The sequence below is a fragment of the Tursiops truncatus genome, chromosome 3 (genome assembly GCF_011762595.2).
Source record: "Tursiops truncatus isolate mTurTru1 chromosome 3, mTurTru1.mat.Y, whole genome shotgun sequence".
Taxonomy (NCBI): Eukaryota; Metazoa; Chordata; class Mammalia; order Artiodactyla; family Delphinidae; genus Tursiops; species Tursiops truncatus.
In genome coordinates, this window is record NC_047036.1 from 112,044,842 (window position 1) to 112,056,896 (window position 12,055).

Consider the following 12,055-nt stretch of genomic DNA (forward strand, 5'->3'; position numbering starts at 1 on the left):
TACAGTCATGTTGGCTGTGTACACACAACCCCCGAGAATGCTTTTCACATGACCACAGCCTTGCTGGTTCTTGGAGCAGGAAAGAGCCCAGGCATTAGAGGCAGGCATGGGGGACTGCAAGGAGACACGGCATTCCGGGTTGGGGAGCCCTTACAGCCTGCCCAGTCCCGTGCCCCATTTGCTGCTGGAATCCCTTCTGGAACATGGTCTCTGTGGGTCACTCCAGCCACAGGAATTCTCTGGGCCGGGAACTTCCGGCATCAGGAAGGATGCATTCAAATGTGGTCTGAGGCCAAGGCTGCTTGGAACAAGAGCTGAGCACTCACACTTTGTGCTCAGCTGCTACTTTGAGTAGCCCTGCTTATCAGTCCTCACTGGTTCTCAATCCTGCCTGCACACGAGAATCACCTGGAGAGATTGAAAAACATTCGGATGCTGAGTCAGCACCCTGAATTTGTTAAATCAGAATCTTGGGTGGAGACGAGACCTGGCTTCAATAGATGGTCAAGCTCCACAGGTGATTCCAATGTGCCGCCACCACGGAGGTGGAGAGCAGCCACGCTGGAGCCTCGTCAGGAGAGCTGGTGGGGTAGGAAGAGAGGTAGGAGTTCACGGCTCTACTCTGGGCTCAACCACGACTGCGCCAAGGACCAGACGGCCACCCAGTCCTGCGCAGGCAGCCCTTAGCAGTGTGGCGAGTGCCTGGGTGAGGAAGAGGAAGCATCCCGTTGTGTTTACATCAGAGACGGCTTTGTCCGGTGGGCGATGAGGAGGATATCGCCAACATTACAGAGCATCTGCTGTGGGCCAGGTACTGTACCGTGCGTTGCCTCAGTTAGCCGTCACTCTCCCCACGAGCTACCATTCCTATTTATAGATGTGGAAACGAAGGCACAGAGTGGTTATGAGAGGCACCCACACTCACACGGGTGTGCTGAAGCGATGGAGCAGGGATTTGTATCATCCGAGGTGCAGAGTCCTTGGTGTGGTGCTGGTGAAAAGCCTTCTTTAGTTCACTCAGGCAGGAGCAGTGAGAGGGGTGGTATGACTGGAGCTGGGCGAAGAGGCTGTGTGTGTGTGTGTGTGTTCACTGAATTCAGGGTTGGAAGTGTTTTCCCTTGGGCTGAGGGGAAAGGGATGAGCCTGTGGAGGAGCTGAATCAGCGGGGTGCTGGAGCCAGCTCGCACAAGCCTCACAGCCGGCTGTGCTGACTTCCGCCCAACTGAGTTCAGTGACATCCCGTTGGAAGCTTAAAATCAGCCAGTGTGAGTATTTACACCATAGAAATTGACAAACACTACAAATCAGGTTTTTATTTATTTATTTGCTGGGAGAGCTGGCTGTTATACATTTGCCAGCTCCTCACTGGATAGAACCCAACTTCTTAAACCCAGCGCCATTGGATTAAGGATAAAGGTAGAAGCTAGAGGCTTAGATTAAGGCTGAGGGAGAAGCTAGAGGCCAGGGAGGGAGAAGTGGAGGCGAAGCTGTTTGTGCAATGGAGTAAGTAGTTCCGTCAAGGGAAATGAAACGACAGAGGCAAACGTGCTTCCCTCACTTAGGGCAACGCGGTGGAGAAGCATGGTGAGTGCTGAGTCAATGTTAATTTCTCTTAAAATTGGGATTCTTATTATTTTTTTTTGGCTGCGCCACGGGGCATGTGGGATCTTATTTCCCCGACCAGGGATTGAACCCACACTCCCTGCAGTGGAAGTGCGGAGTCTTTTTTTTTTTTTTTTTTCAGTACGCGGGCCTCTCACTGTTGTGGCCTCTCCCGTTGCGGAGCACAGGCTCCGGACGCGCAGGCTCAGCGGCCATGGCTCACGGGCCCAGCCGCTCCGCGGCACGTGGGATCTTCCCAGACTGGGGCACGAACCCGTCCGTGTCCCCTGCATCGGCAGGCGGACTCTCAACCACTGCGCCACCAGGGAAGCCGGGAAGTGCGGAGTCTTAACCACTAAACCATCAGGGAAGTCACCTAAAATTGGGATTATTGGAAAAAAAAAAAATAGCACAGACTGAGATGGAGAAGAGAGAAGGGCACGGACCATTCTTGAAATGTCTGCAGACGGATTGGGAAGTTTTGACCCACCATGCTGGTGATGAGCTCAGAGAACCGAGGTGCAGCCTGCAGTGCTGGGCCGGACCGTGTCGTTTCCTGAGTCTGCCATTGGGAGGGGGCAGACAGGGGCTCCAGCGGTGAGACGGTTAAATCAGAATAACAAGGGGTGATTTCTCTCACAGCCCCCACACTCCCTTGCTCACTGCTCCTGCTGGCCCTGCTAATGCTCCTGAGTTGCAAATCTACCTATTTGTCAAGTCCCTCTCCACAGCCTGGCTGTCTTTGGCCGCTTGCGTGCTTTATTAAAGAGGCATTTGCTACCTGTCATCTCAAACGGCCTCCTTTATCCAAAACAGAATAATAGAGATATCTCCCTCCAGGGACGCGGGATGCAAATGCCTGAGGACAGGTTGCCAATTTGCTGCGTGTATTAGGGGAAGGAAGCTGTCAAGGGAAACGGCCGGGATCCAGGCTCTTCTAACAAGCTCATTTCTGGGTTGAGGGGAGACCTGGGCCGCTCGAGTTTAGATTACTTGGGCACGTGCCTCCGCTTTCCTATGGACAGCTGTCAGCAGCAATCGGTTCTCCCCGGGAAACAAAATTGGCCTTTCTTCCTGCTTCCCCTCCCCCACCTCGTCCTCCGGTAGCGGGGACCCTGCCAATAACTGTCAAGAAGCTGTCCAGCGGTGGAGCTGTACCCACACAAGTGGAGCTGTGGGCAGCGCGCCTGCTCTGTGGCAGGTTGGCCCCGCTTTGCAGGCTGGGGAAGTCGGTCCTGGCTGGTGCAACTGTGTTTGCTGTGACCCAGGAGAGAGGGGTCATTGCCTCCCCAAAGGGAATTTAGTCAAAGTGGGAAGCTGTCTTGGGGGCACGGGGTAGAGATGATTCCCCACCCCAGCCCTCATCCTAGAGAGAGCCATGGGTCTCCTTCCTGCCCAGGAATCTCCCCACACTTGGCTCCCACCGTTAGGGATCCCATAAGGGTCTTTGGTTTGACTCTTGTTTACCCTACAAAGGGGAACTGCCCTCGCTCTGGGACCATTCAGTGTGACACTCGGTGTCCTGGGGCTTTCTGCCCCCCGGGAAGACTCTAGGCGGTAAGAGGACTCGAGTGCAGAAGGGACCCCACCAGAAGCTCCCTTCAGCTCCTCATTCCTCTGAGCGCCCTTCCCTCCAACTTCACAGGTGAGGAAGCTGTGGCCCAGGGCCTCCCTGACAGCTGGCCAGTGCCAGACTTTGAACTTGAACCTGGGACAAGACTGTGGCATTTCCTGCATGGCTCAGCTTGGGACCATGCCGGGTAGAGGGTTCACAGGCAGGGAGAGGTAGCTTTCATCTCCTCTGGGCTGTTCCCCAGCGTCACAGCCCTGTGGACCCAGGCTGTCGAGCCACCTCGAGGGGCCTGCCCTGACTCCTGACCGGGGTGTGGGAGTCTTACTTGGGTGTGTATGTGAGGCTGCCAGGTCCCCACGAGTTCTCGTGATCGGCAGGATCCCTGTTCCCCACCGTGTCCTCACCTCCACTCTACCCCCAATGCTGCCTCAAGACTGTGGGACCCCAGAGCAGGGCCTGGAGTGCACAGAAGTGTCCCACGAGGGTGGTGGCAGGCGTTTGTCCTTGAGCTGGGCAGAGGTGACTCCGGTACATGGAGACACCTGCTGAACCTCTGCTATGGCCTGGAGGCCAGAACTGGCCAAGGAGGGCAGAGGTCAAGGGCCTTCCTTGACTGGGAGCAAGATCATGCCTTGGGGTCTTGGAAATAAACCTCAGGGTAGGAGTCAAGGCCCTGCGGGGACAGGTTGGGCAACTGTCTGCGGCAGGGAGGCCCCGCTGAGCTGGGGGTGCTGCGGGGCTGGACGTTGCTTTTTGCATGTTTTGGTGGCTGCCCTGTCCTCTCACATGTGTTGGGTGGGTGCTCGATTCAAGCTTGCCGGTAGGCTGCCCCGCACCTTTCTGTTCCCCGGCGTCATCCTCACCCCTTCGGGACCGCTCTTAGACACCTACCGATGCTGATGGGGCACCGGGTGTGTGCCAGTACCATGCCTCGCCGGCAGGTCCAGCCCTCCACGTACTTGGCCCCTATTTCCTTCCTTGCCCGTTGCAGTCAGCTCCTCGCTGGGTCTGTTTGGCTGACTCAGCCCTGCCTGCCCCATTAGTATCCTCATTTTACAAGCGAGGAAACTGACTCTCAGAGAGGTTAAGGGCAGAGCAGGATTTGCACCCGGGCATTCTGACTCCGAAGTCAGTGTTTGTACTCTTGGAAGGGCTGCGTGTTGGTGGTGGCAGAAGTCTGGGCTCAGAGGTCTTGCCAAACTCGGGAGTCTGCGTCACTCAGCTGCTCTGGGTGTGGACTCTTCTGTGAAGAGGGTCTAAGATGCCTCATCTGGCCACGGCTCAGAGCTGCCTGGGGATGGGGTGCGAGGACAGACAGGAGGAGGAGGAGGGCCTTCAGAGCAGGGGTGTGGGGGCTCCCATCTTTTGAGGGGGCGGGACTTGCTGCTCTTGCCTCAGCCTGTAGGGATGCTGGGCTGGGGCTGGGTTTGCCCAGCTGGGTCCCAGGCTGTGGCTATGAGCCGGCCTATGGAGCCACCGGTGCCTAATATGCAATGCCCTGCAGGGGCTGCGCCACCGTTTCCGGCCCAGCTGCACATCAGGGAAACCTGCTGCGGGTCCGTCTGTGCTGCGTGGCAGGATAGCATCCCCTCTGCCGGCCCAGATGCAGCCAGCCATGGAGGCCAGCTGAGGCCAGAAAGCTGGAGTTCCTTGTACGTAATCCATGCTTCCTAGAACACACCATCAAAAAGGCAGCCTCTATGGTGAGGGGTGCCAAGGCCAGAAAGAAAAAAATGGAATATTTGTGGGATTCTTCCCACAAATGCCATTGGTATGTTGAGGTTGTTCTCCATCTTGAAGTGGGACCTTGGGACCTCACCGATTCTCTCTGAGCCCCAGCTGTCTCATCCAGTGCCTGACACATGGTGAGCAATCATGGTTGTCAAATGGGAATGATAATAGTTCCTATCTCAGAGGCTCATCGGGGGTGGAATGAGATGAAGCATGGAAAGCACGTGGTATGCAGTAGGCACTAACTAAGTGCTCGAAGCTCTTCTTTTTGTAGGTAGGGTTGGGGGAGCTTGGCACCTGGCTGCTCTCATGGTGCCTCTTGTTTGTTCTAGCTTCCTCTGTCTCATCTGCTTTTCCTCTGCTCTGGAACCCTGAGGCCTTGCTCTAGAACACAAGACATTGTAATCTCTCTAGGGGAGATTCCCCAGGAGCAAACATCATGGAAGTCTTTGAGTAGCTGTCTGAATGCCAGAGCTGGATAGGTCCCTAGAGGCATCATGGAACCGCAGAATGGCACAGGTGGAGAGCTCTACTGCCTACTAGCTGTGTGGCCTTTGGCAGCCCACCTCCTCCTCTCTCCAGCCTCCACAACAATTCCTGTCTTTGGGGGCTCTTGTGAGGCCAGAATGAAGGGTCTTTGCAGAGTGAGGAGCTGTATGTGTGTTTATTATTAACATGGGAACGGTGTTAGGAAAAGCTGTGTCACTCATGATCTTGTCCAGTCTTCTTATTCTGCTGAGGGGGCACCTGGGGCTCAGAAAGGGACGGAGCTCACGTGTTGTCCCACAGCGAGGGGGAGAGAGCTGGGCCTTGGGCTGAGAGGCAAGCCCCGGGTGCTCTCTTGCCTCCGTGCTCGGGAAGCACCACGCGGTAGAAGGCAAAGGTGTGGCCACGGCTGTCAGTCGGCATCCCTGGCTTCCGACATCCTGTCCCTGCCAGTGGTGAATAGGTCCTCTTGGTCTGCGGGAGCTGGTCTGCCAGAGCCGGAGCCTACATGGAGGTCCTCTCGGGAGCAGACACCCCAGAGGGGAATGAACCCTCCCTGCCAGCCTGCTGCCTTCCTCAGGGCCTGGAAAGCCCAGGCTGGCTGACGTCCTCTGTCGGGGCCTAGGGAGCCAGGCCTGGCTTAGGGAGAAGGCATTGTGGCAGGGTTTGTGCATTAGGGGAAAATCAGCCCAAATAACTCCCAGATTCAGGCCCGAGCTGCACAGGTGAAGAAGGCAGGTAGGAAATTACAGCCACTTGAGGCTTTCTCTCCCAGGGACTTGATTAAAGCTGAGGAGTGTTGGAGCCAAAATAGCTGGGAAAAGTGCCCTTTGATATGTTCATTTGGTTTTAATTTGGGGGGACACAGGGCAGCCCCAACTTGTTTTATTTCTGCTTCCTTTTAGCGGCTTTCACTTGGCTCCTCTCCCCCACTGCCACCCCCTCCCCTGCTGGAGTTTGTGCATTTCAAGGTCAGCTGAAAGTCAAGCTTTACCATGTTGGTGATGAAATGCAAGCAGATGTGGCTGGTTTGGCTGATGGCGGCCACACCCTGAGAGCCGTGCTCAGTCCCGTGGGTGATGCCTGGCAAAATTAACAAAGTCTGATCGCTTACAACCCTGGGTTTCCATCGCGGAGATTCAGATTTCAAAGTGCGGGCCAATCAGGCGTGTGTTTACCTGGGGGAGTTGAGAGAAGTGATGCCCGCCGAGGAGGGTGTGGCTGCCTCATCCCCCATGCCAGTGACTGAGAGACGGTGGATGGGTGCCTGGGTGTGCGGTTGGCCTTTGTCACGTGGTGCTGGCTTTGCTGGGGACCTTGTCCGCTGGCCCTCCTTGCCTGAGGAAGGGACTGGTGGATTTTCCAATGCCGGTCACATCACGTGCCCATCCAGTTGCCCTTGCCCCCTTTGAAGTGGGTTAAGCCACTGGCAAACCCTTGCCATGTGACCATCACTGTGTAGGCAGTGACCTCAGGGAGAAGGTCAGTTTTCGGCTTGGCTTCCTGGCCTCACCCACACGCCTGTGACTCAGAAAGCAGCCCAGCCGGCTGCCTCCTGCTGCAGATTGGATGGTACAGAGAGGGGTGAGTTTCTGATGTCCCAGCTGCTTCCCAGACACTGCCCCTCAGGCTCCACGGGAGGTCTCGCGTTGCTCCCCGACATGGGTTCTGTTGATGGACTGTGGCAGCTTCGTCCCTGGCACACTTGGGAATCCACCCTCCCAGTAACATGCCGGGACCGGCTTACCAGGAAAGTGGGGAGACCCAGCAGACTTGGTTTTTTTCCTCTGTGCTCACCAGTTCTTCCCAGCCCTGCTCCCCGCACCACTGCCTCCCAAAGCCCAGGCATGGGACAGAGCACATGGACGTACAGCCTGGGAGGCAGGAGGGCAGAAGGATAGGTGTTGGGCAGCCAGCACTGTGTTGGAAACCCAGCTCCATCAGGGGTCAGCTGTGACACCTCAACTCACTTTCTAGTCCTTCAAGTCTCCGTTTCTTTGTCTATAAGAGGGGATAAAGGTGCCCTCCTCAGAGGTGCTGTGAGAATGAAATGGTGCATGTAAAGTGCCTGGCACATTGCCTGGTGCTCAGTAATGTTTGCTGTTATAGCTATTGTCCAAATCCGGCGAGAGCCATCGGAGAAAGCGTCGTAGGGAGGAACCTGCCTCTCCTGAGGGCTGCTGTGGGCTCTCCCCTGTGGGCTGCTGGCTTTTCGTAGCTGCAGAGCCCAATTACCCAGCCTTCCCCTCAGCCGAGGAGCACAGCCTCTTCCCCAGGGTCCTCACCCCAGCTCAGCGAGGAGCAGAGGCAGATGTGAATGGGGAGTTAGCCTGAAATCACCCTCTCCTCCCTGCCTCTTTGAGTGGCAGCGCACTGCAGAGAAGTGACGCGTAAAGAAATGTCCCTTCAATTCAGGAGTTGTCCAAAATGGGGCTGGTTTTCACGGCACAGTCATTTTTGGATAAGAAGGCCTGGAATGAGAGCATTCTGAATGCAGAACGAAGCAGAAGAGACTGACACAACAGCCCGTGTGAGTCAACCCACAGCGCCTCGCAAACAGCCTGGCTTGTTAAAATCAGTCCCTTGGTGCGGGGCGGATTAGCGCTCTGCAAACTTGCCATCCCAGGCCTGTCTGCATCCTTACTTTCCCTGCTGCACATCTCCTGCTGATCTTCCTCCCTTTGTTCTCCGGGGGGATTTCCCACACATAATGGAGGCCGCTTCCATTGCTACAGTGACGGAGACATTTTTCTTTGCTTTGTGCAGAAAAATAGTAACTTGGAAGTATTAAAAAACAGGAACACAGAGAGGCAGAGACACTCTCTGGAACAACTCCGCGTGCCTGGTGCCCCGCCCTGTGTGGCGTGGGAAGGTGCCCTGGTGAAGGGCCCTCTCGAGGTAATTGTGTGGGAGTCCCATGGGGCATTCCTTTCCTCCTCCTCCTCCAGGAAGTCCTGCCTGGTTTACTTACTCTGCAGAGTTGGGGCCTCCACTCTGGGGCTCCCAGTAGCAGACACAACTATTCACACGTGGCACTCCAGGGGGTGTGTCACGTGCGGACCTGCTGACTGCCCACCGGCCAGGTCACTACCTGCCAGTGTGGCCTGTGGTCTATGAGAAGCTTGTCCAGGATGGAGCAGCAAGGCCACACCCAGGAGGAGGTTCCGTTCATCCCTGCCCCACGGCTTCCTGCCACTGTGGCTTAGCTGGAGAAAGCCTGGCCGGCTGGCCTGGGTTCCGGAGCAAAGCCCTTTCCCTCACCCTGTTTGCTGAGCCTCCCCATGCTTTGGCCTCTCATTATCTCTCCACTGGCGGGCAAGTGGGAGAGGTCGCGCCAAGGGGAGGGCCAATTACCGGGGCCTCACTGCCACGCACCGCCTTGGATGCGTTTTCTCAAGTGGTGAAGCCCTCTTCGGGGAGAGGCAATTTGTGGGGAGCTCAGGGCAGCATAATGCATGGTCCCCCTCTAGCCCGGGGAAGAGTGAGGTGGCTGCGGCTTAATTTAATTAGCTGGGTGTAAGCCGAGCCCATCACCAGGATGGGCCCGGAGTCCTGGTCACCGGGGCTCATTTCTCTTCTGTGCAAAGCACCGCCGAAGAGGAAAAGGTCTAAAGTTACTTCATTCACTGGATCCCTTGGTTAGAGATGTCTTCCAGTTTGAAATATAAACCCACTTTCTTTTCTTACCAAGAATCCAGCCCACCAGCGACAGTGTTCTGCTCATGCATTTAATAGGAATAACTGAATGGAGTTCAAATGATCATAACCTAATGCTCTCTGAGGCAGATCCAGCCGCGTCATATTTTTCCTACCAGGAAGCAAGTATGTGAGGCAGGGCTGGGGGGAGGCTGCCAGCCTCGAGGGCTGCACGTTCCCAGCTCTGCTCTGCAGTGCCTCGTTGGTTGAGTTTCTGGGGGTGACGGCTACTGGGCTGGGACCTTGAGGAGTTTTGAGGGGAAGGGCACCGGGGTAGCAGGTGCTCCGTAGGGGATGCGCAGCTCTCAGCTGGGCATGGCTCTATGAATAATTTTAAAGGATGATCAGGGTAAGAAAGCTAGAGCTGGAAGAGCCCACGGAGTGCTAATACTTTTGGTGGTAGCAGCAATCCTAATGATGATTGTGGACATAATTGAACATAATGATTATGGATAGATAAGGATGCCCCCTTACGGTACGGTTGAGGGAACTGAGGTCCTGAGGTTATAAGGACCTGGTGCTGATGACAGGCCCTCGAACCAGTTTTTCGGAGCTCCTAGAGCACAGAGGAAAGTTCCAATGATGCGATTCATAGACACAGGTCCCTTCAACAGATACGATGCACAGACTCTGGAGGGTGCCTGAGGAGCTATCCCTGACCTGATCTTGGGTAAGCCTCTCTCAGCCTCAGTTTCCACATCTGTAAAATGGGGCTCTTACCACCTGGCATGATTCCCTCATAGCATTGGTGTATGACACCTGTGAGAAATAGTCCAGGGGAGGGGGCTCAGCAAAGTGCGGCCTGGTTCTCTGAATCATCACCCCCAGAGTGCCCTCACCTGCAGAGGGAGAAGCTTCCTGACCCAACCCAGGCATCATTTTGAGCTCGAAATGACCAAAATGACTGGAATTGCCAGAACCGGGGGTGGGCTGCTGACTGTGGGTGGCCTGGATTTGAGCCCTGTGGCTTTCCCCAGATATGGCCCTTGTGAAGATCGTGTGTGGCAGGGAGGAGTGTGCTGCATTTCTGAGCCGTCCCCTTGCTTTGGTCAGCCCACAGAGGCAGGCCTTTCAGGTGAACCACCTGTGGAGGAGCAGGGGCGTGTGAACAGAGGGCCAGTGCTTTTCCAGCCAACGTGGCCCCCTTAGGAATCGGAGAGGGGTCTGATTCCCAGGGGCGTGTGTGAGCCCTCCCTTGTCTCCCTCCCTTTCCTCCTTCCTCTTTCTTGCTTGTTCTTTCCAGGGCTCCATGTAAGGTCATCAGGAAACCTGGGCAGGGTGTGGTGATGGTGCTGGGGCTTCACCTGTACCTCAATGCTAGTCGTGGCAGGTGCCGGGCGCACCACGAACACAATCATCCTCTCAGGGCCAGGTTCAGAGGCTCGGGGGATTTGCCCAATGCCAGCAGAGAAACTGTGCCAGTCTATTGTCAGCAGATAAAAGAGTCACAAAGGCAGTGAGAAGGTTCTAGGAGGCCGTTGTGATCCCTTTCCCCCCAAGAGCCTTGCTCGTTAGCCTTTTGTTACTTAACAAAGCAAACGGTGCCTTGGCTCTTCCATCACGAATTGTGATGTTGACTACTTCAAAAAAGCAGAGCGAATATGATTCCAATATTTATCTTAGCACAAAACTAACATTTCAGGGCCTGTACCCATAATTCAAATGTTGATGGGGAACACATTGTGTGAATGTGATGCAAATATATACAAGGGGGAAATTGCTTATATTTAATAGGGAAACATGAAGTAAACATTTTTGAATAAAATGGCAAAGACTTGGGTTCTAGTTGCAGTTTCTCAGTTGAACATATTTAACTGGCATGTCTGAGGGCTCGGCAGGGTTAAGGTCAAGTTCTTGTTACCAGGGGTGCCTCTCAGAACCCTAGCCCACGGAGTCCATGTTTCTGGCATTGCTGGGCGCTCCCTGATCTGGATGCTGGTCTGTGGCTCTGGGAAGTTCAGCGCAGCTCCTTTTTCTCTCTCCATCTTTGCTTCTACTCCAGTGCTCGTTAGCGGCAGGAGCCCTTATAAAGGCACGTGGGAAGGGGAGCGAGGCTCTCGTTAAGGGCAGTTGCTGCTTTACAAGAGTCTCCCTCAGTCCAAAGGCTCGCCCTCCCCGTGGCATCCCCTGTGTGGAAAAGAGAGGCGCAGGCCCTGTGTTTTCACTCTAGGAATTCTTAGGCAATGGAAACCCCGGGTGCTGCTGGCATCTGACATCAAGCAAGAAGGGCTTGCAGGCCTTACGTAAACACCCAGGTGCCTGTCTGTGCAAATGTGGGGCCTTGACACTGGCAGGCTCCATGTCTGTTACCACTGCAGGGTGTGGACATGTGGGCGCTCGCCGTTCCTTCTGGAATTCTCCAGCCTGTGTATCTGGTTGGGGAAGCAGTTTTGGGGGTGACGCCTGCACAGCCCCAGCCCCATGCCCCTGGGATGATTCGTCAGGTCTGTGATGCTGTATATGCTGGTTCCTGGGGCTTTAGTTTCCCTTCTGTATATGTCTTTCCTGCCATCTATATAGGAGACAGCCATGGGACTTCTACAGGTGAAGAAAGGACACTTTGGACTTGTCCCCCTGGCTCTGTTCATGGTCACCATCCCGTTTCCCAAAGTTTCATTTTCTTACTGGCTGTGTTTTGTATTTGTATGGGCCTCCTGAGGAGGCAGGACCATATAGGCCTTTGTGCTCCACTTTCCAGGGGACAGAGATTAGTGACACCCAGAAGAAGTTCATGGGGAGGGGGCTTAGGGGGAGACCTGGAATCTCATTGGTTCAATTCAGCAGACGCTGACCAGGCACCGGCTGTGTGCCCGGAGCTGTGTGATGTGCTGGGCGGGGGTGGCGGGGCAGAGAGGGAGGGAGGCAAAGCTAGGTCATCTGTGATTCCTAAGGTGCCACGTGAGTAGGACAGAAGTTGGGACTTCACTTCGGAAATTCGGAGGCCATTTGTTTCAGGGGCTCTGCTCT